Source organism: Dreissena polymorpha, chromosome 8 (genome assembly GCF_020536995.1).
Source record: "Dreissena polymorpha isolate Duluth1 chromosome 8, UMN_Dpol_1.0, whole genome shotgun sequence".
Classification (NCBI taxonomy): domain Eukaryota; kingdom Metazoa; phylum Mollusca; class Bivalvia; order Myida; family Dreissenidae; genus Dreissena; species Dreissena polymorpha.
In genome coordinates, this window is record NC_068362.1 from 77,487,436 (window position 1) to 77,510,731 (window position 23,296).

Here is a 23,296-nt window from a genome sequence, read left to right on the forward strand (position 1 = left end):
CAGCTCCATAAAGCAATATACTCTTTATTATGATTGATTCCAAGGCTTAACTTAATATAAATTAACTCAGTGTTTTTTTCCAACCATTTTGGGAATTGAGCCAATTGATAAGGGCATTGATAATACAATTGTTTTCAGTATTAATAATTACTAAGTTTGAACTTACATGGATGGGAGAACAAAATTGAGGTCTAAAAAAAAAAAAAATAAATAAAAAAAAATTGGTTGGGAATCTTTAGCAACCATTTGGGAAATATACATACTTTTTTTATTGGGAATGGGGCCGATTACTGGACCCGATTTAGAATGAAAAACAAGAGATGTGTTTGTCAGAAACACAATTGCCCTATTGCGCCGCTTTGAAATAAAATTTTAATAAATCAATTGACAGGTTTACAAATTATCTCCCTTTTAAAGCTTATTACTTCCCTTGGATTGTATTTTTTTACTTTTGACCTTGAAGGATGACCTTGACTTTTCACCACTCAAAATGTGCAGCTTTATGAGAAACACATGCATGCAAAATATCAAGTTGCTATCTTCAATATTCAAAAAGTTGTGACCAAACTTTATGGAAGGTGAAAGTTTAGGTTAAAGTTTTGGGACAAATGCAATGAATGAATGAATGACAGACAGACAGGCCAAAAACAATATACCCCCGATCTTTGGATCCCGGGGCATAAAAACACTGTAACTTGACTTAACTTAAATTAATACAACTAATATGATCCCTGTATAAGTATATCAAGACACTTTTGTGAATATTTCACCTTAAATTAACTCATAAATTTAAAAATACATATAATATCAGAAGAAGTATTCTAAGAAATTCACCTGGTGGTTGAACTCTTAAACTATTCTATCAATAAATGTGATGAAATATGGAACCTGAACCATCACAATTGTATGAGGTGATTATGTGACCACAGACAAGAGCGTTGTAAGGAAATGTTGCAGACCACAAAACCATATCTGTATTTTATGACTGGAGATGCTCTTTGTTATCCCTTTACATCTTAGATACATATTTTCATGCATCTGTAGTCCCTTAAACAGTTATATTTAATTTAAGACCTTTCTTACTAGATTCAAGTTAAAACGCTTCATTTCCAACCCTTACATACTGATGAGCAGCAAACAGCATAAAACATCAACAGACTGGGAGTTACCGCATGCCTGTTCAGTTTATATGCTGTTTGCTGCTCATCAGCATCTAAGGGTTAAAAATGAAGCCTTTAAAACTAAAATCTAGTAAGAAAAGCCTTTAATTGAATTTAAATTTCTAAGGGACTACAAATGTGCCAAAATAGGTATCTCAGTGGTAAAGGGTAAGTAAGAACAAGAGGGCCTGAAAAGCCCAAAGTCCCTAACCTGAGATAACAAGATATTATTAGGACAAATCTTCTGACCAAGTTTCATGAAGATTGGACATTTAATGTGGCCTCTAGAGTGTTAACAAGGTTTTACTATAGCCAAATAAGGAAAAATGCCCCGCCCCTGGTGGCCATGTTTTCAAAGCAACCAAATCCATTTTCAAACTCATCCAAGATATAATTGGGACAAATCTTCTGACCAACTTTCATGATGATCGGGAAATAAATGTGACCTCTAGAGTGTTAACAAGGTTTTACTATAGCCATATAAGGAAAAATGCCCCGCCTCCGTGGTGGCCATGTTTTTCAACCAACCGGCATTGTTTTTGAACTCGTCCAAGATATTATTGGGATGAATCTTCTGACCAAGTTTCATGAAGATGGGACTATAAATGTGGTCTCTAGAGTGTTTACAAGATTTAACCATAGCCATATATAGCCATGTAAGGAACAAGAGGGCCATGGTGGCCCTGTATCGCTCCACTGATTTTTTATGCGAAAAAAGCGTGCAATGCGCATGGGTTGAAATGTACTCAAGCATGTGACTTTCTCTTTCTATCCCTCGTCCCACTGGGGGCTTAAAGTTGGAAGGATAAGCATTTTTTATATATGGAAAACGTTACTTTGGTGTTAACTTAACAGACTAAAAAGTCCTGGAATTGTCGCACAGGTCCTTTGCTTATAACGTAGGTATATTTATAATTTGAAGAAATTTGGTAGAGGACTATTAGATGTCTCTACATACCCAATTTGATAACCCTAGGCCCAATGGTTATGGACAAAAAGATTTTGAAAGTTTTCACAAAATAGGCCTTATATAAGCAAATTTTCAATTTTGTGACCCCCAGGGCGGGGTCAAATTTGACCCCAGGGGCCTAATTTGAACAAATTTGAAAGAGGTTCACCCAAGGAACATTCCTGAGAAATTTCATCAGAATTTGACCAGTACTTTAGGAGAAGATGTTTAAAGAAAAGTTAACGCACTGACGCACACACGCATACACGACGGACACAGGACCATGACATAAGCCCCGCTGGCCTCTGGCCAGTGGAGCTAAAAATGCCTGGCCCCTTGGCAGCCATGTTTTTCAAGCAAACGTAACCATTTTCGAACTCATCCAAGATATCAATAAGACAAATCTTCTGACCATATTTCATGAAGATTGGACAATAAATGTGGCCTCTAGAGTGTTAACAAGGTTTTACAAAAGCCAATAGCCATATAAGGAAAAAATGCCCTGCCCCCTGGTGGCCATGTTTTTAAAGAAACCAAAACCGTTTTCGAACTCATCCAATATATCATTGGGACAAATCTTCTGACCAAGTTTCATGAAGATCGGAAAATAAATGTGGCCTCTAAGTTCTAGAGCAGTTACGGTGCAAACGTTAAGGAAGTAAAAAATAACAGGTGTCAGACACTTCAGTACTGGGATGAATACTGAGATCCAAAATAAATACTTGCCTTTATATGTGTTCATTGAAAACCTACTTAAAACATCAATTTTCAAAAAGAATCAAGTTGTACTATTCCACTTCATCATTGACTTTGTACACAGAAAAGACAAAGAAAAAGGATTGTGTGACCAACATGACATAACCGTTCATCCCACAAAGCAAATGTCATTAATTCCAGCCCACAATCTAATTATCATAGAAAAGAAAAAACAATCAAGTGAGATAGCAGTTTAGATATGCAAGTAAAAAATATTCTATCAAATGATTTCCCAGTGGAAAAATAACAGTGTCTATACAAGCTACTCTATGATCAATGAGAAATGACAACTGTGACGCCATTATACATGTGACATCTGGTTGACTTTCTCAGCTTAAAGTGCACTTCATTCTTTGCTCACACTTTTTGGATTGAGTGATATATTGGACGTCACCTATTGATGACGTTCAATTGAACAAATGTTTAAATGGGCTAAGTTTTGTTACGTTGCCGCTTATAGCAGCGTCATATCTGGGAAAAGTCTAGTGTTTTAGTATTATGTGTTTAAATATTTTTTCTGGTAAACACCTTGCAAGATCAAAAAGATTGTGACGTCATGTTACAAACAGCACTAGCCGACATCTTGTTACGCAACCCAGTAACACGTTATTAATTCAATAAACAAAGACGAAATTATTCTGTTTAAATATCAGGGGTGTGATTGAGGTGAAGTCTGAGGGGAGCAAAATTCTGTAGAGTGATTTTGACTACCCGAATCGCGTGTATAAAGCGACAAATCTTAAAACAGACATTTAAATAAACATCATATTAAACTTATCAACAATATTTTATTATGAAAATCTTTTTTAACCCTTTCCCAACCCGATGCAAAGTAAAAATGGTTTTTGCAAACAACATAAAACCAGAATAGCCTGTGAGTAACTCGCAGTTTGCTCAGGTTTTATGCTGTTTGCTGCTCATCATATCTTAGGTTGGAAATGAAGTCTTAAAAACTTAATTCTAGTAAGAAAGGTCTTAAATGAAATATAACATTTTAGGGACTACCAATGCGTGAAAATACGTATCTATGTGGTAAAGGGTTAAATGACTTAACATGTATAAGTCACCAGTATTAATTGTGATAAAAATAAAAGAGTGTTCCGATACCTGTGAATGATGAACGCAATCATTAGTTTGAGCTCAATGCCTTTACATTCTACATAAGGTCAACAATGTTACAGTGTTCAACTTATGACAATTTACCACAGTTTACCTAGTTCAAGATTTTTTCACATGAATAGAATATATATGACTTCAGCCTTACCAAGACAGTCGATCTTCCGCAGTTCCCATTCAGAAAGTGGTATCGCTTTCTGATTTATATCCACTGTTGTTTCTACCCTTTCCCATTTAAATTTGTTTTTCAATAATTGTTCAATCTCCAAGATTTTGTGAGATTCGTTCGTTCGTCTTCATTAATGCGTCACCATTTGCAATCGAATCCGCAAAGAAATATGAAACACATTTTAAAAGAACAATTTTAATTAGAAGATTGGGAAACCACAGCCAATGACATCGCTCATTTAAAAAAATGCTCAGACAGCATACCAGTGTAATATGCGGAGAGGTTTCGCAGGCCGCGGATCTTTCGGGCCGCTTATGAAATTATATGTACACCCGCAGATTTGGTCTTACTTTCACCCATTTTTTTTTCGTATTTACGCGAATCGCGGAAATGACCCCTGACAACCCGATCCGCAGAAAAATCACACCCCTGAATATTGACAATACAAATGTCTGTCGTGTGTGCAGTGAATGGCTGTTCAAATAGACAGGATATAATACTATGAAAGGGTCATCGTGTACTTGACTTTGTCCGACAAGTTGAAGAAAGGTTTATTTGGCAAGGCTTGCAGTGAGGAACACATCATTAGCATCATAAAAGTTATTAACAAATCAACAAAATAATTTTAAATAATTACAATTCAACGTAGTACACAATTGAGATCATTAGGGTCTTGTTCTGTGAAAGTTATAAAAAAAAAAATCAATATAAACAACACACTTACCTCAATGACAACTTTAATCCAATGTATATAACAATAAAATTGAAACAATATGCACTTCCATTTTCTTTTATTCCATGTCTTTATCAAAATTTATTTTAAACCACACTATTTTATTGAATTCCTATCAAAGTTTACAATTATGCATGATAAACACGCAATCCAAAATACATTTTGCATTCATTTGATGCTTTACACAAATAATTTACTGTTAAAAAACACCATGTTCGACATGTCTTTAAATTCCAGAGAATTTAACTCCAACTTGTGTGTTTCGTCACAGAAATGACGTCACAGGATTTACATAATACATTTTGTAATATAAAATCAAAGCGCTGAAGGCATTGCAAAATTAATAAAACATCTTATGCAAAGGTATGAGGATGTTTCGATTAGAAAACACAGAGTTGTGTATATACCGAAACAGGTTTTATGTTAGTCAATAGTGTTGTGGCTAAGAACGGGGATGTATTTGCTCAGTGAATGTATTTAATATTATAGTCATGGGAAAAAAAGTTCTACTTTTTAAGGTAGCTAATCGAACGGCCATGACATTTTTTATCGAAACTAATGTTAAACCACGACATTTTATTGTATTCTTCATGAAGTTTACAATTATGCATGATATGCACACACTCCGAAATATTATTTTTTTGAATATTTTGGGATTAAAATCTCTTAGAGAATTATGGTTACCATCATCAAATGCACATGAGGGACTATAAAGGCGTGAAAATACGTATCTAATTGGTAAAGGGTTGATTCACTTTTCAATCCTTACACCAATTACAACATGTAGGATTACTTACAAACAGCATTAAATACCACAGTAATATCAACTTAAAATTGAGCATCCTAGAACTTCAAACCTATCACTTATAAACATAGTTTCTGCAAATACTGAAGAACTTGTCTGGAGTAATGAACAGAAATATGCAGCTGTTGACAAATAATGGCAAACAAGCATCAGTTAACCAATTTAAAAAGACATTATGGCATCATACGGGAAGAATTTTATTTAGATCACAATCTGTCTTTATTATGTTTTCATTTTCAGAAAATCTAACATCATTATAGCATCATTCCGTGCAGGTTATGTCAAGAAAATAACTTTATTAGGCAGATATGAATTATTTATTTGTGGAAGATAACATAATAATTTTTTGGTCATTAACTATAGAACGAGTTAAACTGCCAAGCTTTGCCTGGAATTTTAAGAAAAGGAATCAACTGTGTTATCAGTCTGATTACAGCTCCATAAAGCAATATCATACTCTTTATTTTATTATGATTTAATTATTGATTGCCCAAGGCTTAACTTGATAACAGTTTTGTCGTCATAACCAATCTATAAAATAGTTTCCATTAACTATACTACACAAATACATCAATGATTCACACAATTTTCAACATAAAATTAATACCAAAAAAAAAAGATCTCTGAACAAATATTTTAAGCCAGTTTTGTGGATTGTTTACCTTAAATCAACTCATAAACTAAAGAATACAATACAATTTCAGAAGAAGACAAGTATTCTAAGAAATTCTTCTTGTGGTAATAAACTCTTACACTATTCTATCAATAAATGTGATACGATAAGGAACCTGAACCATCACAATTGTATGAGGTGTTTATGTGGCCACAGACACAAGCGCTGTCAGGAAATGTTGCAGACCGCAAAACCATATCTGTATTTTATGACTGAAGATGCTCTTTCTTATTATAGTTTTAATCATTATAGTAAAAGTCCATAGAGTAGAACATTTTTATAGGGGAAATATGAGATTTGTGACCAAAACAGAATTTATTGCAATATACTAATCAAGAAGATGCTAGGTTCAATATATATACAAAAGCAGACATCCCAAGTTTGTGTGGTAGCAAGCCAATATGAATTATTCTTAACCCTTTCCCAGTCAGAAGCAAAGTAAAAATGTCTATGTGCAAACAGCATAAAACCCGAACAGCCTGCAAGTAACTCGCAGTCTGTTCAGGTTTTATGCTGTTTGCTGCTCATAAGTATCTAAGGGTTGGAAATGAAGCCTTTAAATCTTAAATCTAGTAAAAAAGGCTTTTAATAAAATTTACTTTTTAAGGGACTACAAATGCGTCAAAATACGTATCTCAGTGGTAAAGGGTAAATAAAACAAAAAGTCAGGGTCAATGTGATTTGAGTAAAATATACAAAACATATTGAGTACAAGTGTTACTGTTGTAATGAGTAAAATATACAAAATATATTTAGTACAAGTGTTTTAAATGTTGGTAATGGTGGATTTACCATTCAAATATTCTTGTGATGTCAAAATTAGGTCAAGGTCAAATAAAAGCCGGTTCTAATAAAATTTGGGTCTACTGGGCTCTGTCATTAGCATCATGTTGTAACCAAGTGCTGAAATAAGCAGTAATGGCGCTAGAAATAATGGTAAAATATAGTTAACCATAGGAATATCATAAATATATGGGTGGGGGAATACAGTTTAAGAGAAGTTACACTGCAAAAGTTGAGGAAGCAAAAAAATAAAAGGTGTCAGACACTTCAGTACTGGTATGAATAATAAAATCCAAACTAAATACTGGCCTTTATATGTGTTCATGGACAAACTACTTTAAACATCAATTTTAAAAAAGAATCAAGTTTTACTATTCCATTTCATCTATGACTTTGTCCACAGTAAAGACAAAGGAAAATAATGTGTGACCAACATGACATGACGTTCATCCCACAAAGCAAATAAATGTCATTAATTCCAGCCCACAATCTTAAAATCATGGAAAAGAAAAAACAATCAAGTGAGATAGTAGTTTAGATATGCAAGTAAAAAATATTCTATCAAATGATTTCCCAGTGGAAAAATAACAGTGTCTACAAGCTACTCTATGATCCATGAGAAATGACAACTGTGACGCCAATACACGTGACATCTGGTTGACTTTCTCAGCTAAAAGGGCACTTTGTTCTTTGTTCAAACTTTATAGAATAAGTGATCTATTGGACGTCATCTATTGATGGCATTCAATTGAATGAATGTTTATGGGGGCTAAGTTTCATTAATTTGCTGCTTATAGCAGCGATTTGGGTCAATTGAAACTCTTTCATGAACCCAATTGGACCATAACTTTTGCAGAAATTTGACATGTATGTGAACTAAAACGTGATCTGCGTGTTGGCATATGCGTCCTATCTCGGAAATGTCTAGTTTTATAGTATTTTGTGTTTATTTTTTTTTCCGGGAAACACAAATCGACGCAATAATAAACAAGAGGACCTGAAAGGCACAAAGTCGCTCACCTGAGATAACAGGATATTATTGGGACAAATCTTCTCACCAAGTTTCATGAAGACCGCCCCTTGGAAGCCATGTTTTTCAAGCAAACATATTTCATAAAGATTGGACAATAAATGTGGTCTCTAGAGTGTTAACAAGGTTTTACTATAGCCATATAAGTTAAAATGCCCGGCCCCCTGGCGGCCATGTTTTTCAACCAAAGGGCATCATTTTTGAACTCTTCTAAGATATTATTGGGATGAATCTTCTGACCAAGTTTCATGAAGATTGGACAATAAATGTGGCCTCTAGAGTGTTAACAAGATTTTACTATAGCCATATATAGCCATATAAGGAAAAATGCCCCGCCCCTTGACAGCCATGTTTTTCAAGCAAACGTAACCATATTCAAACTCATCCAAGATATCATTGGGACAAATCTTCTGACCAAGTTTCATGAAGATCGGAAAATAAATGTGGCCTCTAGAGTGTTAACAAGGTTTTACTATAGCCATATAAGGAAAACTGCCACACCCCCTGGCAGCCATGTTTTTTCACCGATCTGGACCATTTTCGAATTTGTCCAAGATATCAATGAAACCAATGTTTTAACCAAGTTTCATGATTGATTGGGCAAAAATTGTGACTTCTAGAGTGTTCACAAGGTTTCTCTATAGCAATATAAGGAATATTGCCCCGTCCCCTGGCGGCCATGTTTTTCAACAGACCGGAACCATTCTTGAACTCAACCAACATATCATTTAGACAAACATTTTGACAAAGTTACATGATGATTGGGCATCAAATGTGACTTCTACAGTGTTCAAAAGTTTTTTTGTTTTTTTTTTACCTAGTGACCTAGTTTTTGACCCAGTTTCGAACTCAGTCGAGGTATCAATGAGACAAATGTTCTGACCAAATTTAATGAAGATCAGACAATAAATGTGGCCTCTAGAGTGTTCACAAGGCAAAATGTAGCCGACGGACGACGGACAAAAGGCGATCACAAAAGCTCACCATGAGCACGTTGTGCTCAGGTGAGCTAAAAAAATCATATTTGCATACAAGTTTGTTTGATTATTGTTGCAGATTGCAGAGCTCTAGATAAGGATTTGTGAAATTAGTACCGGTACTGCCAGTGACAGAAAGAAAAGGAGTAACGCTGAAAATCAATTAGTACCTGTACTACCATATCCAAAAATACAGGTAGTACTGTACTACCTGTGTTCTTGGATATTGAAGGGTGTATAACTGACTTTTCAGAAACATTTGCAACAATTATAATAAACATATTTAGCTTCTTTAATTATGATGCAAATACAAAACACATTAATACTCATAACTAAATACTATTTCTTCATTTTTATTGACAAAAACACAAGCCAACATGTAAACTAAGTAATAGAACACTAATATCTGTCAGAAAAGCTTAAGCAAACACTTCAACTGTCTGTAATACTAATACAGTCAATCTGATATTAACATGATTTAGCCTTTTTCCTTGGTTTATATGCTTCACGAAGTCTTTTCTTTCTCCTTTTCTTGTCACTTAACCATTTTTTCACTGCTGGCACTGGATCAAACGGCTGCAGCTGTGGTCCAAGCATACTGATTTTAAGAAGAACATCAAGTTTATCTGTACTTAAAGTAAACTACTTTTTGTTTATGAAAAGTCTGTATAATACAAACCTTCATAGGCCCACACTGTGCTCAATTTACAAGGCTTAGCAGCACTGCGGCAAATTTTACAATTTAGCCGTAAAACGCCTTCATTTTTTTCTGTTACGAGCCAATCATATTTTGTTTTCCAATCCTCAACAGTTTTGGTTCGGATACGGTTCCCATCATGCTTTCTTCCTTTTTTCGCCACCAATGCAATTAAATTGTCCAATATCGGGGCGACAATGTCATTTTCTGCGCTAACACATTGGATTTCATGATGGTTAGACGACCTTATGTAGCCTAATAAAGTGTATTTTTGAACAGAAAGCGGCTTAGCTGCCCCCCCCCTTTGCGCATAGGGTCTCGGGTCGTTTCGCCCTTAATCCCGTTCGCCCTCTGTCACCCCGGGTCGTTTCGCCCAGGGTCGTTTCGCCCTTACAAGTGGGTTGTTTCGCCCTTATTTAATTATTATGTAATATTAGGCTTTTGTAAATGATTCTTTCGCTCCGAATAGTATTTGTTTAACATATATGGAAAATTAAGATTTTTAATACAAATTTTATTATAAATTGCAATTTTAATTTAGTACTTGTTTATCATATATGGGAAATTAAGATTATTCAATTATTACAAATTTGATGTTTGCTCAATTATCCGTTTGATTTTAATTGGAATTAATTAACGGAGACGTTATGATTCATTGTGTTACAAACGTAAAGTATTACGATTAATTAGTTTGGCAGAGGTATGATGCATTGATTTGCCAATTAAAATAATTTCGGGACCAATTTAACAATTATCAAACACACTTAGATCGGAAGACGTGTGATCAGATGATTGACTAATTACTAGCACAGAAACATCAAAAGGAGACATTATAAAGGCGTGATAGTCATATTGTTTTTGACGGGTTTACGGGTATCGAAAATGACGCGACGAAATAGACATACATATTAAAGGCCAGTCTCAAACTTTTCGGTAATTTTAATTAACGAAAAGCGCCGTTAGGTTTCAGACCAACCAATCTCGCCGCGCTGACGCGGACGTATCGATACGGCCAGATGTTTTTCGTAAATGCGTAAAAGGGATATTGAAGTCGTAATTGTACGGCCAGTTTATAAAAATAAATGCGTAAACCTTTATTAAAAAGCCGTATTTACGGCTGTACGGCCCTTATCTAGAGCTCTGCAGATTGTCTACCTTGATTAACCCTTTCCCACTCAGTAGCAAAGTGAAAATGGCTATGTGCAAACAGCATAAAACCAGAACAGCCTGCAAGTTCAGGTTTTATGCTGTTTGCTGCCATCAGTGTAAAAGGGTTGGAAATGAAGTTTTTAAAATTTGAATCTAGTAAAGGTCTTTAATTAAAATTAATTTTATGAGGGACCATAAAGGCGTGAAAATATGTATCTAAGTGATAAAGGGTTGATTCAGTTTTCAATCCTTACAGCAATTACAACATGTAGGATTACTTACAAAGGTGTTCATCTGTTGTTTGGAATCCTCATCTGAAATGAAGGAGTTAAGCTCTTTACTTATTTTAAAACAAAATTAATCAGTAAATATGTTATCAAAAACATTTTAATAATACAAATGGTAAAAACTTTAATGGGTACAGGACAGGTTTTAATTTATTGATTAAACTGAACAAGTTACAGTGTACAGTACCTACACATGGCTGTGTGTGTTCCTGGACAGCCAATTGAGTGATAATAGTCCAAAATAAAGTCAAGTTGGTTGATTGAAACAGCCATATGCTATAAGAAATACTTGTTCAGTGTATGTTGTATGTATATAATAAATGTAAGTTTGCTTGATGTGGGTAGATTGGAAACAGCCATATGCTATAAGAATTACTTTGTCAGTTTATGTTTTAATGTTAGTTTGTTTGATGTGGATAGATTGGAAACAGACATATGCTTTAAGCTTTACTTGTTCAATGCATATTGTAATGTAAGTTTGCTTGATGTGGGTAGATTGGAAACTGCCATATGCTATAAGCAATACTTGTTCAGTGTATGTTGTAATGTAAGTTTGCTTGATGTGGGTAGATTGGAAACAGCCATATGTTATAAGAATTACTTGTTCAGTGTATGTTGAAATGTAAGTTTGCTTGATGTAGGTAGATTGGAAACTGCCATATGCTATAAGAAATACTTGTTAAGTGTATGTTGTAATGTAAGTTTGCTTGATGTGGGTAGATTTGAAACAGGCATATGCTATAAGAATTACTTGTTCAGTGTATGTTGCAATGTTAGTTTGCTTGATGTGGGTAGATTGGAAACAGCCATATGCTATAAGAATTACTTGTTCAGTGTATGTTGCAATGTAAGTTTGCGGGGATTTGAGTAGATTGGAAACAGCCATATGTTATAAGAATTACTTGTTCAGTGTATGTTGTAATGTAAGTTTGCTTGATGTGGGTAGATTTGAAACGGGCATATGCTATAAGAATTACTTGTTCAGTGTATGTTGCAATGTTAGTTTGCTTGATGTGGGTAGATTGGAAACAGCCATATGCTATAAGAATTACTTGTTCAGTGTATGTTGCAATGTAAGTTTGCTTGATTTGAGTAGATTGGAAACAGCCATATGTTATAAGAATTACTTGTTCAGTGTATGTTGTAATGTAAGTTTGCTTGATGTGGTTTGATTGAGACAACCATATGCTATAAGAATTACTTGTTCAGTGTATGTTGCAATGTAAGTTTGCTTGATTTGGGTAGATTGGAAACAGCCATATGTTATAAGAATTACTTGTTCAGTGTATGTTGTAATGTAAGTTTGCTTGATGTGGGTTGATTGAAACAACCATATGCTATAAGAATTACTTGTTCAGTGTATGTTGGAATTTATGTTTGCTTGATGTGGGTTGATTGGAAACAGCCATATGTTATAATAATTACTTGTTCAGTGTATGTTGAAATGTAAGTTTGCTTGATGTGGGTAGATTGGAAACAGCCATATGCTATAAAAAAAATACTTGTTCAGTGTATGTTGTAATGTAAGTTTATTTGATGTGGGTACATTGGAAATGTACCATAACAAATACATAAACGTAGACAAAGTCAATTTCTGATTTCATTGCGTTTATTTCTGCTTATTAACACAACACAACGTTTTTAAAATGTTTGTCATATACAAGACAACACGCGAAGCCCGCAACGGACCCAGCCCGCAAAAACAAGCAATAATGCACCTTCTATCTTCTGCTGCTCCAGTAAGACTGCCTTATTAATATAGATATAAACAACAAAAGCTTTGATAATTGTTATGTATGCAATTCTGATTGGCCATGTAAAGTTACGTGTCTGCAAGGTAGAGTTGATTTAGCGTGTACAATTCTGATTTGCCATTTGTAAAGTCATGTGTCTGCAACAGAAATGACATGTATGCAACGGACACATAACAAATACATACGGAATGGGCCAAAGATTGGCACGTAAGGTAAGCAAATATTCGTGCCCAGTACTTATTGACTTTTGATAACCGGAGGCTACTGAAATGTTGATCCAGGATGAAATGTTGCCTATCCAAGACCGCATGAAATCTGGTAAAATTTCGACTATCATATTAATCCAAAAATGCCCCAAATGTGCGTTATGTTACAGAAACAGCCATATGCCATAAGAACTACTTGTTCAGTGTTACAATGTTTTAATGTAAGTTTGCTTGATGTGGGTAGATTAGAAACAGCCACTATAAAATGCTTTAAGAATTACTTTGTCAATGTATGTTGAAATCTATTTTTATGGTAGAACCAAAGTTACAATCTAGCACAAGAAAAAGTAGCGTATTTCATATGTCAAAAGAATCCTAATGCTAAGTTTGAAGAAAAATTGGGTGACATTTTAAACAAGAGTGCCAAACTGTCACAAGATACGCCCGTTTGAAGGTTTTGGACAACTTGATTACTTTACCATGACCCATATTTGAACTTGACCTACATATCATCTAAACATAACTTCTGACCAAATTTGGTGAAGATCAGATGAAAAAGATAAGATTTATACAATTTGAATTAGAGTCCGGACAAAGTAAAATGCACTAATTGACCCTTTGACCTAGTTTTTGACCCAGCATGACCCATATTCGGACTTGACCTAGATATCAACTAGATGCAACTACTGACCAAGTTTGGTGAAGATCGGATGAATACAATTTGAATTAGAGTCCGGACAAAGTGGCGCCGTTGAAAATGCACTAATTGACCCTATGACCTAGTTTTTGACCCGGCATGACCCATATTCGAACTTGGCCTATATATCAACTAGATGCAACTGCTGACCAAGTTTGGTGAAGATCGGATGAATACAATTTGAAATAGAGTCCGGACAAAGTGGCCCCTTTGAAAATGCACTTATTGACCCTATGACCTAGTTTTTGACCCGGCATGACCCATATTCGAACTTGGCCTAGATATCAACTAGATGCAACTGCTGACCAAGTTTGGTGAAGATCGGATGAATACAATTTGAATTAGAGTCCGGACAAAGTGATGCCTTCCGCCCGCCGCCCGCCCGCCGCCCGCCCGCCCGCCAAGGGGTTTCACATAATACGTCCCGTATTTTATACGGGCGTATAAAAACAGCTATGCAATTATCCAAAGTTTAAAGTATAAAGCAGTGTTAAAGCAAGGTAAAATACTTGACTCTTTCAGTGCTGGAACCGAATTTTGAAGGCCTTTGAAAACAGTTTGGATCCAGATTAGACGCCATAGAACGTGGCGTCTCATCAGGATCCAAACTGTTTGCTATTCTTATAGTATTCTTTGAAAAAAAATCGAAGAAAATGCTAATTTTATAAATTCAGCAGACGACATTTTAGCAGACAACAAATTTTCCAGCATGCAAAGGGTTAAAGCATATGGTGGAGTGTTGGCTTGTAGAAATGGTAAAATCTAGTAAACCTTTTAGAGACAGAATCACTCAAACAAAAGTGGCAGACAGAGCTATCACTTTAATGCCTCCCACATCAATTAATTGGGACTTTGTGGGGTTCCCAATTAAACATTAATGGATGTAAACACATCTGTAAGTGGTAATTTTTTTTTTCAAATAACTTTTAAAAACAATTTTTGTTAAGAATTTCAACTAGTGCATATAAGACAGATTTTTATGCTGCACATGGCAAGTGAAATACATCCGAATAACTTTATTTAATAAGCCTGTGTTCTTGTTAAAAATTTTCTTGTGTACTGCATGGTTATGCTTTATGCAACAAGAAATTTTGTCACCAATTTCAGACGTATTCAAGGAGTTTTAATACCTTATTTTTTTTAATACCTTAATATATCGGCACAAAATGCAAGAAAGATTTTTGATAATGTATTTCAATAACTTGAGATATTTAAAAACAAAAGTTCTTAACTGTGTGTTTACATTCTGTCCAGCCCGTGACATTATTACACTAGGTCAAAGGTCAAGGTCACAGTGACAAAAAACGTTTTCACACAATGGCTGCCACTACAACTGACAGCCCATATGGGGGGCATGCATGTTTTACAAACAGCCCTTGTCTTTAAAAAAAGTTAGCATCAGCATACTTCAACCATGGTTCAAAGTAAAATGTTGATAGACCATTTATGCAACACACCCTTCATTTGACTGTTAAATACAAATGCAGATATTTGTTGACAGTCTTGTAAGTTGCTACTTTATGCATCCGGAATCTTAACTAAACCATAGGGCAAACATTGCATTATCTATCGCATCAACTTGGCAAACAATTAATTATGACTTGGACTCAACAGACAACTTACTGAGACAACTTACTGAGTGTTTATTCATAATGATAATATGTAATAATATGTCCAATCTACGTACAGATTTGTCTTATGATTTAAGTTCTTAGCATTTGGAATCGCTAACCAGGTAATCTTGTCGGTATGAAATGAACCTTTGCATATTTTATTGGATGCTTGTGAGTTTTGAAATAACCAATATTATTATGTAAGACAGTAAAACAACTAATTAATATGATTGTGCCAATTCTTAAACAATGGAATCAAAGACTTTCCTATTTTGCATTTTAAGGATGGTTTTTCAAAGGTTAAACATTAGTCTGACAGTTACATGATCCAGAATTGTTGATGCTTTCTCAGAACAATGCATATGTATATAGGAGGTGGCAATTTTAATTTGACACTCTTGAGTATTGACAAGACAGTTTTACACTTCAACTGAAAATGTGTGTACTTGCACCAGTCTCTTTACTGTGATTCATTTTCATTTTCTCACCTTAACTCTTTCAGTGCTGGAACCGAATTTTGAAGGCTTTTGCAAACAGTTTGGATCCAGATGAGACGCCACATAACGTGGCGTCTCATCAGGATCCAAACTGTTTGCTATTCTGATAGTGTTCTTTGAAAAAAATCAAAGAAAATGCTAATTTTAGAAATTCAGCAGATGACATTTTTGCATACAACAAATTTCCAGCATGCAAAGGGTTAAGTTACAGTAACACTTCAAGAAAACACATACATTAGATTTGTTGTGAGTGCAGATCAATGTGTTCAATGTGGTTCAAATAACCTGCAAATTCATGATTGAAGTGTTATGCTGGTAATGTCATTTCAGAGTCATAATTAACAGGGTTTTCAGGGACAGAGACCCCACCACAACAGTACATAATATAATCTGCAAATGTGGTCCTAAACTGCATCCAAGAACGAGTCACTGTGACCTTGACCTTTGACCTAGTGACCTCAAAATCAATAGTAGTCACCTGCCAGTCATGATCAATGTGCCTATGAAGTTTCATGATCCTAGGCGTAAGCGTTCTTGACTTATCATCCAGAAACCATCTGGTGGACGGACATACGGACCGACATGTGCAAAACAATATACCCTGTCTTCTTCAAAGGGGGACATAAAAATATTTAATCAGAAATAGCCAAGAAGCAAAACAATCGTATCTTTTTTTATAGAAATGTTTCACCATTGTCTACTATTGTCTGCTACCTTATGGTATACCTGATGCAAGCAAATTGCATTTGTAACTCAATTTGTATCATGTCTTGTAGCAACTGATGTCAATTGTATGAGAAAAGCTCCCAATGTCTTGTTTATTTCTAGTCCTGTCCTTCAAAAATTGTAGGTATACATTAGAAGATTATGTGAGAATGGAAACAATAAATATATGGGCCGTGCTCTGTGAAAAGGGGGTTTAATGCATATGCGCAAAGTGTTGTCCCTGATAAGCATGTGCAGACTGCACTTTTTGCCTTAGCTGGAATATGTCAAGAAGGGTCTTCCTTTAAAAGAAAAAATACAATACCAGCGGAAATTGTCGTTCCTGATTATCCTGTGCAGACTGCACAAGCTTATCTGGGACAACACTTTACGCACATGCATTAAACCCCCTTTTCACAGAGTACAACCCAAATAGAATACCGTAAAAAGTTGTGTATAAGGCGCACTTTTTTACCCCAAAATTTCATTTTAAAAACTTGATGCGCGTTATGCACAACTACAGCCATGCCAAGACATTTTTTCCCTGTCAGTTACCCAGTTGCGGTAATTCGTATCATTCTGTTTCCCGGTGTTTAAACTGTAACTATGTTAATAATAGTGTTTTATTTACGATCTGAATAAGATGGACAAACATCATAAAGTTAACATAAATATTTTCTATCTTTTTCAGGTATGTACAGAGCATTGAAATCAAATAAATTTGAAGAAGAGAATGAAAAACAAGGAAGCCATTTTTATTTAAATATTATTGTTTTCCCACAATATTATACCCTACTGTACTAGGGTTACACAATTTATTTGGAGGCACTTGTCGATTTACAATAGTATGTCGGCAAGGTCTTTCCCGATATATTTATGATTATTTTTCTTGCTTTTCAAATGTGTTAATAAAATCCATGTTGTGTTTGTTTACACGTTTTCATACGTCTTGTCAAGATTGAGGATGTGGTTATCGAGCAATTTGCGTCACCTGTCAAGTTTTGTGTAGCTGGGCTATTATCAAAACATGCCAACCGGCAAACGGCTTCACACCTCCATTGTTTGTTTATCGCCGGTAATGTCGTAATGGTGTTGAGAAGTTTGAGTCGTTAAAGTCTCCTGTCAATTATAGACACTCGAAAAGAACGCATGATATCAGCAATGTAAATAAACACGCGGTTGTGACTAAGTCATGCATGAATAACCACGTGACAATACCAATCGATAATGTCAGTTTCTTAGTTGTAACTTATCCATTCGTTATGTGTACTCCTCCATGATAAAATCGTGGACAGTTACTTCGGAGACATATGATGAAAACCTTGATGGTATCCTCGTGGAAAGTGTGCATTTCATGCATAATTCATTTAAATCCAAACATTTATTTTTACGCATAATATGATTAAAAAAAACACACAAACTAGTTGTATCGTTATCGTCTTTAAAATAATTAATAATTGAAGCAATATAAGAACACGGAAGATCGACAATGTAAATATAACAATTTTCAGTTAGCCTGTGGAACGGAATTTTTCCCCCGATTTTTTTGCTTCAAAAACTTTTTTTCCCGATTTTTTAGCTTAAAAAAGTAGATGCGCGTTATACATAAATGGGCGTTATACACAGCGTTTTACGGTATGGTCTCATCAAAATTATGGGCTATTTTATCCAAAATCAAGACTGTGTGACTGTGGCTTTCATTTCATCTGTCACACACATGCACTGATAACAAGTTTATTACCTTAGTTAAAACATATATATTTAAGCTTGATTGCATCGAAAGCCTTAGTCTAATTTAAAACGCTCTTAATTCTGTTTCCTGGGCCTTAAACCAGTGAGTACTTGGTGTCAATGGTGTAGATCGAAAGAGCACTGCAACAGTGGGGATCAAACCAGTGACCTCACTTGGTGGACACCATATCCACTGCGCTACAGCAACCTGATAAACATCATGATCATCAAAGTTTCCAAGTAAAAGTTTGAGTTGGTGAACTAACAGTCCTTACGACTGAATATTGTTCACAATGGCTTAAAACAAGAGGGCCAAGATGGACCTAGTTCGCTCACCTGAAAGGAGTCGGTTCATTCAATCTTTACCAAACGTCAAACTTGACCTAGATATTGTCCAGACAAACATCCTGGTCAAGTTTCATCATTATTGAACCAAAACTCTGGCATATGGAGTGATTTTGTTTTTGTAAGATTTGACCTGGAGACCAGGGCTTTCCACAGGCCATTTAACGATCCCTCGCCGGGGCGCTTGAATTTCGAAATCAGAGTCCCCGGGGCGCTTGAAATTTTCCGATCAGTGTATTTTTCAGTAAAAGAAAGTGGAGATTGTCAAACAAAATCAAGGTTTCTCTATCAGTGTATCAATATTCCCTGTTTTAAAAGAGCACTCGGTACCTACTTTCACAAGTAATCGCCATAAACACAACATGGGGTAATGGATAATCCACTGATAAGACGCCCGTATCGATTATTCTAGCCACATTACACAGTCATTTAAATGCTGACAAGGATGTATCAGGTAACTTTCCAGTCGTCAAACTGTGATGTTCATCGTCCAATCGTTTACGCGAATGCTTATGAGGGCGGGGTTAACTATCGACCATTATTTTTGATTGACGTCGGGCACGAAGTAAGAGTTTATCCCATCTTGATTAGCAAGAAGTTAAACCATTTACGTAATATAAAACCGGTAACTAGTACAGTACAGTACATTAAAGACGTTTTCGGGCATCATCATCACACCTTTTTACTGTAAACAAGTGTTACCTATGACTCATAATTAATACGAGAAATTAATTGCAAGTGGTAAACAATTAATTTCTTATAGCGAGTAAGTTGTGCAAATAACACCCGGTTACAATTATGCGATAACAATTTTATTCCGGTACATGTATATTTCATCATGTCCATTTAGAACTGATTCACCTCGTTTTTCTGACATTTATCGGACAGGTAATGCGCTTTAAAAAAAAAATCGTTGAATTAATTACGCACACTTGTAAATGTTTTGTCCGATAATCGATACTTAGAAGACTGATGATGGCAACCGGCTGTAATCCTCGTGGACAACGTGAATTTCATGCAAAATTCTGTCAAAACATTTATTCGACTCATAAGTGTTTAAAAAAATTATCGTTGAATTCATAACGCAACTGTTAATATTTGTTGAAATCTCAAATGAGAATAATTAAATTTGTAATCCGAAACCCATTCGTGTAAGTCGATGTTAAGGCGTTTTTAATCCGAAACACACTTCCGAATGTAAATGTTAGCGCAACGTTAAAATATTCTTGTTCTGAGTTTGAAAATGGTTCCGGTCAGTTGAATAACATGGCTGCTGGGGGGGGGGGGCAGTTTTCCTTATTTGGCTATAGAGAAACCTTGTAAACACTCTTGAAGTCACAATTTTTGCCCAATCATCATGAAAGTTTGTCAAAACATTGGTTTTATTGATATCTCGGACGAGTTCGAAAATGATCCAGATCGGTGAAAAAACGGGGCATTTTTCTCTATATGTATATAGTGAAAACATGTGAACACTCTAGAAGTCACATGTTTGGCCCAATTTTCATGAAATTTGGTCAGAACATTTGTTTCCTTGATATGAGAGTTGAGTTCAAAAATGGTTCCGGTTAGTTGAATAACATGGCTGCCAGGGGGGGGGGGGGGTAAAAAAAAGCTTGTGAACACTCTAGAAGTCACATTTTTTGCCCAATCATCATGAAACTTGGTGAAAAGATTGGTTTTAAATATATATCACATAATTAATGCCATAATTATTGCCCTTAGATTGTCCAAATTTTCATTATATTATACAAAATCCTTGTAAACACTTTAGAGGTCACAATTTTGTTTCAGATTTTATGAATCTTGGTCATAATATTTATTTTTGTAAGCAAAGTTTGATGTTTGGTAAGGGGACTCAACTCAAAATATAGGTAACCCAGTGCTTTCCACAGGATTTTTGTTAGGCGCCCCGGGGCTGATAGGGATGGTTCGGGAGGGGTGTCTACTCCCGACGCTGATTTTTATGTCCCCCACTATAGTAGTGGGGGACATATTGTTTTTTCCCTGTCTGTTGGTCTGTTGGTTGGTCTGTTGGTTGGTCTGTTGGTTGGTTGGTTTGCGCCAACTTTAACATTTGCAATAACTTTTGCAATATTAAAGATAGCAACTTGATATTTGGCATGCATATGTATCTCATGGAGCTGCACATTTTGAGTGGTGAAAGGTCAAGGTCAAGGTCATCCTTCAAGGTCTAAGGTCAAATATATGGGTCAAAATCGCTCATTTAATGTACACTTTTGCAGTATTTCATATTCAAGATAGCAACTTGATATTTGGCATGCATGTGTAACTCATGGAGCTGCACATTTTGAGTGGTGAAAGGTCAAGGTCAAGGTCATCCTTCAAGGTCAAAGGTCAAATATATGGGTCAAAATCGCTCATTTAATGTACACTTTTGCAGTATTTCATATTCAAGATAGCAACTTGATATTTGGCATGCATGTGTAACTCATGGAGCTGCACATTTTGAGTGGTGAAAGGTCAATGTCAATGTCAAGGTCATCCTTCAAGGTCAGAGGTCAAAATTATGTGGACAAAATTGCTCATTTTATGAGTACTTTTGCAATATTGAAGATAGCATCTTGATATTTGGCATGCATGTGTATCTCATGGAGCTGCACATTTTGAGTGGTGAAAGGTCAAGGTCAAGGTCATCCTTCAAGGTCAGAGGTCAAATATATGTGGTCCAAATCGCTTGTTTTATGAATACTTTTGCAATATTGAAGATAGCAACTTGATATTTGGCATGCACGTGTATCTCATGGAGCTGCACATTTTGAGTGGTGAAAGGTCAAGGTCATTCTTCAAGGTCAAATACATGGGTCAAAATTGCTCATGTAATGTCACTTCTGCAATATTGAAGCTAGCAATTTTATATATTTTGTTTATTATTTAACGTGTCAATTCATGTTCTGTGGTGCGTTTTAACTCAAAGAAAAACAGCGTCAAAAGACGTCATTTGGTGCGCTATGACTCTTCAAGAAAATCCCCCAGTCATTTTAAAATAAATATATTTTTTGTTATATTGTTAAATTGTTTTAAAACTTTCCCGCACATAGGTAATTATAGTAAAATCCTGACTCGAACGATTCCCCAATACATCCGTTTCAACCCGACTCTATTACTGTATACTTTTCAAGTTTCTATTTGTTACCCGATAATCCCGTTTATTCGTTTTTATAAATCACTTTCTGGTAAATATTTACGATAAAAGCTCTCAATTATTTCTTTAACACAAACCTTGCAATTTTTGTATAGTATCAAATAAATTTTAAGTGACTATTTATAGATTTGATGAAATATTGCCTCTGAACATGCGTCAATCCCCTGACGTGTTGTGTGCTTGTTAAAACGCTCAATATACACACAATACACATGATGCGACGTTGTACATGCTGCATAATTTTCGCACTCTTTTTGATGGCGGCCATGTTTTTCAACGGACCGGAACCACTTTTGAACTCAACCAACATATCATTAAGACAAACATTTTGACAAAGTTACATGAAGATTGGACATGAAATGTGACTTTTACAGTGTTTACAAGTTTTTTTCTTGTTTTTTTTACCTAATGACCTACGGACAGACGACGGACAAAGACCGGTCACAAAAGCTCACCTGAGCAATCAGGTGAGCTAAAAACTGCAAACAAACAAATTGAAACAGACATTGTAGATTTTCTTACAAGCACAGAATCATGGCTATAACTTTCTGGCAATTAGTCCTATACTACATAATGGCATGTCCTTATTTCAATACTGGGCCCAATAAATGCTAATTTGTCCTTCAATATCAGCAAACATCTGCAAACTTTCATCTTGAAGCTTCACCCAAGGGTGTGTTAATCTTGATGGACATCTTTCTTTATTCTGTACTCAGGCATAGAAAGTACTTGGCAATAGGATAACCTTCATTGGGGGGAAAGAGGGGGGAGGGGGGAGAGGGGAGGGGGGAGAGGGGAGGGGGGAGAGGGGAAGAGGGAGGGGGGGGAGGACTCAACATTCCTATACTCATCAATTGAGGTTTTGCATTTAAGGTATGCAAATCAGAACTGGTTTTGCCTTTTCAGCTAGAAAACGACTAATCTAAGAAATCTCCATTTCCAATACATCATTATTCAAATACTGAAGCTTGGCCTTCCCCAAATGGGAAACTCTAGAACATAATATTATACAAAATATCATCTGATAGGTCTTCAGAAATTTGAGAGACGAGGCAGAACAAACTGGCTGCTAGATGGAACATTTAATAATTTCAATTTTGAGTCAATTAGTACAAGATCTTTCTATCACAGACAGTGTACTTAAAGGTCTGGCCTTCTTAGAAAGTGGCGATGAGGTATAGTGCACCACAAACATTAGTGTCTCAAATAGATACATGGAATAGATATAAGTCTTACTTATAATAGAATTTGACCAGCATGTTGAAAAATTAATGTTCTACTATTAACCCAAACATATT

The 23,296-nt window shown here is 35.5% G+C and overlaps 1 protein-coding gene across 1 annotated transcript in view; it reads right to left on the bottom strand.

Moving 5' to 3' along the window:
• The window catches only part of LOC127843253 (complexin-like), a 180,351-nt gene that overhangs the window by 107,870 nt on the left and 49,185 nt on the right, over window positions 1–23,296 (bottom strand). Inside the window, exon 3 of the mRNA XM_052373118.1 lies at window positions 11,280–11,311. The gene's annotated coding sequence lies outside the window, so the exon portion shown is untranslated. The remainder of the gene's footprint in view (window positions 1–11,279; window positions 11,312–23,296) is intronic.